Source organism: Malania oleifera, chromosome 12 (assembly GCF_029873635.1).
Source record: "Malania oleifera isolate guangnan ecotype guangnan chromosome 12, ASM2987363v1, whole genome shotgun sequence".
Taxonomy (NCBI): Eukaryota; Viridiplantae; Streptophyta; class Magnoliopsida; order Santalales; family Ximeniaceae; genus Malania; species Malania oleifera.
The window spans coordinates 11,184,570-11,188,402 of NC_080428.1; positions in this window are offsets into that span (position 1 = coordinate 11,184,570).

Genomic DNA, 3,833 nt, shown 5'->3' on the forward strand with positions numbered 1-3,833 from the left:
CGGTCGATTGAGTACTTTGCCTCAGGTGCCCAAACATCATGAAATACAAAAATCCTTTATATTTTTCATTCCAAAAATGATTTTAACCTTTTGAAATAACTTTTGAACTTTTAAAATTATTTTTCTAAGAATTTTAAAGTACCTAGGGTCCAACTAAGTCACCTAAGAGCTTCATCACAAAGATCAAATGAGATGTACTTATAGGAATCCTAATTTCAATAAACATAATAAAAATTCTCTTGATTCTTCATGCTTGGACTTAGATTCTTCAAGCTTGGACTTCATGAGTTTCATGATCATAGAAAAATGTCATCCTCTTGTATGCTTCATGGCTTTCCATTTTTGCATCTGTTATTGTGCTTTAATACCTTAATACTTGTATACACACTTAATAGCATAATTGGATGTCTTGAATTATCATTATCAAAATGGGACGAAACCTAGATAGCCCAACATGCAAGGTTTCATGATGAGATGTATAGAAGGGTAAACTTTTTCTATCTTAGGTGCAAGACCAATTTTTGGGGGTGAATTCTAATTTCTAGGTTATGAGCCTGAGCCTTCTCCAAGATATTCTAATCTTGTCTCTAGAGGATGAAGATTTTTTGTGATAAATATTTCCTTCTTGAGTTCTTTCCTTGGGAGATTTCGAGCTACTAATGAAATCTTTTGATCAAAGTTTCTATTATATTGTCTTTCTAGTGATGCTTAATGCATACATCTTTCTTGGAGGTTGCATTGAAAGAACATGAGCTCCAACAAATGGGAAAACAATGCTCTTATAAATTCCATGACATTCAAGTTTCCTATGCACCCATCTTATAGCGATCTAAGTATGAGGATCCAATAATCATGAAAAGGCCAAAAGCCAATGCTCAAGCATTACTCTACCTATTGAGTGGGTTCTCTTATATACCACTACATATTCTATCCCATGTCTATTGTGGGACAATAGTTTGTGTTTCCCTGTTAAATTTATTGAGGTGCTTTAAGAATGTTATGTGGATCACAATAAAAATAAAAAGGCCGACAAAAAAAAGGAAGCTTGAGACAACCCTCGTAATTTGCATGCTAGGCAGTTTTTAAATCAGTGATTTACTAATTGAAGTGTCAACTCTCCAAGACAAGGCACATGCCAAGGCAAGCTTGAAAATGTTGGCTTTACATATGGACGTACATGGATAAATTTAGACAAATTGGAAATGAAATCTTGACTAATTATGCCATTTATAGATTGATGGTAGTCACTCCTTTTGTCAATATGCTTCGACATCCATGTCCCTTATCCCTTTTTAATGTAATGTTTAGTCCCATAAACTTGTAGAGTATTGTTGGAACATTGCAGGCATTGAAGTAATTCAGCACTTAAGTTTCTGACTAGGTTAGGTGTGGAAAAGCCTAGGAGTTGAACGATAATGTGAAGGACATTGTGGCTTGTGTTAAGGAAGCCCTAACCAATTTTTGAAATCCAAGACTATGGTTAGTACACTGATAAAATGAGAAGGAAAAGGGCAAACCTCAAAGCAATCAATAATAAAATAAGTAGTGCAATGAAGTCTAAGAGCAATGAAACTAGATATAAGACTTCAAGGATGTTATATAGCTCCCTAAAAATGGAAATAGGAAGCTAAGATGGCCCTTGTGACTCACAACTAAGAGGCCCTAAAGAAAACTTAATTTGGGGTGACTAGTAGTTCGTAATATAATTTACATCATGCCAGGAAGATCTTTAAATTAGCTTGGGACTTGCTAATTTAAGTGTCGATTCCCTAGGCCTTGACCGATGCCCAGGCAAGCTTAAAATGTTTGGATTTACACAAGAAAATGGATAACTTCAAACAAATTGGTCATGAAATCTTGACTATGGCTACCTTTGGTTTGTGGAATGTTTATTCTTAGGAATAGATTAGTTTTAGTAGGTTAGTTACAATTAGTTATACATGAAATTGTGTTATTGCTATAAATAAAATAACAATATGAAACATTTTATAAGTTCATAACAAGGAATAGATCAGGAATAACCATTCCCAAATTTCATTATGAGAATGTCTATTCCTTTCTTATTTCATGTTGAATGAAATAATTAGAAAATATAAGGAATAACTATTCCCTTAACTCCAACAATTTAAATTATCTTCCATCTTATTTCAATGTATAGCTATTCCGCTGAACCAAACGAGCCGTAATCATGCCATTTATAGATTGATGGTAGTCTCTTCTTTTGTCAATGCTTCGACATCCATGTCTCCTATCCTTTTTTATCTAATGTTTAGTTTCATAAACTTGTAAAGTATTGTTAGAACATTAACTTTAGGTGTTAAAGTAATTTAGCAATTTTGATGCTAACTAGATAAAGTGGGGATAACCTTAGGGAGCTGAAGGGAAAAGTGAAGGACTTTGTGGCTTGTGTCAAGGAAGCCTTGACTAATTTTCAAGGTCCAACTCCATGGCCACTACATTCAATGAAAAAATGAGTAGACAAAGATAAAGCTCAAAGCAATAGAAAAGAAAAGGAGTACCACAACAAAGTCTATAAGCAAGGAAATTAGAGAGGAGGCCAAAACGGATGCCATGTAAATGTGGAAGAAAACATATAAATATAAGAGTAACTTGGCTTTGTACTTGTCAACCACCTTTAGGTTGGAATTTAGGCTATGCTAGTTCTAGGTGCTCTAACATTATGAGAGCCTCGACAATTTTGGATGGATCTTTAAGGCATACCAATCTCACAAGTAGTCTATACATGTAGCTAGGCAATCTAATCAAATATGATAGTGGAAAATACCAAGTGTAGTGAAGCAACCGTAAAGGCTCCCCTAGCCTCTTTTGTTTGAGATCTTAGTTAAGGTAATTTTTAAATAATTTTACTTTTACATCTCTTTTATTCAAACATTTTTTTGTTCCCTACTCTCCATTTTGATTTTAATTTGAATGAACAAAATATACGAATGCTCTGACTTGAGTTTGCACTTCACATATCTTGGGGTATAACTACCTTAATTAAGTTACCACTTTGCTAGAATAATTTAGCACCATTTCGTGATTAACACAACACAAAATAGCCTTATTAATTTGAATAGATTGGTAATCATACTTGAATCCCACCTCTAATTCCATACTTACTTGATGGTATACCCCCAAGAATATAGGAACTCATTAGTCTTAGGTATTAAGTTAAAGTAGGGATCAATAATAGGTCTTCATTAACGCCTTTTTGAGGTAAAAATACAATTTGAGTCAAGACTACGAATTGGTAATAGGCCTATTCTAGTTCCATTCATGCAAATGAAGATTTAAGACCTAAGACCCAATTGGAGAGATAAACTTAGTTAGGTTCAATTATTGAGGAAGTGATAAATGCAATCCTAGATGATTGGTAAACCATAAAAATTGGCCATAATTCTAATACCAACTTACAACAGCTATGTACCAATCAAGTGCAAATTAAAGGAGACACTCTTATATTGGAAAATACTACCATCCTATACTAACCCAAAGTGTGATTATTTAGGGGTGATCCTAAGCTTATTTATAAACCACAACTAAATGAATTGCATTTAACTTTGTTGACTTGCACATCTAGGTCTAAGTGTTAAGTAAGGCCTTCCAATGTATTTTCTTTATCATTGTCAGTAAATTAAGGTGGTAATAAATTAGCCAAGGATAAGAAGCCCTACTAAGCCAATTGGCATCATATTTGAGAATGATTACTTATGATAAACTATGGCAAACATTAAAGAACAAGTGTATATACAGGCACTATAATATGATCATCAACCTTAAGTGTGTGCTCTAATTCTTCTATTCTAACTATATAACATGTTTTGGAGATC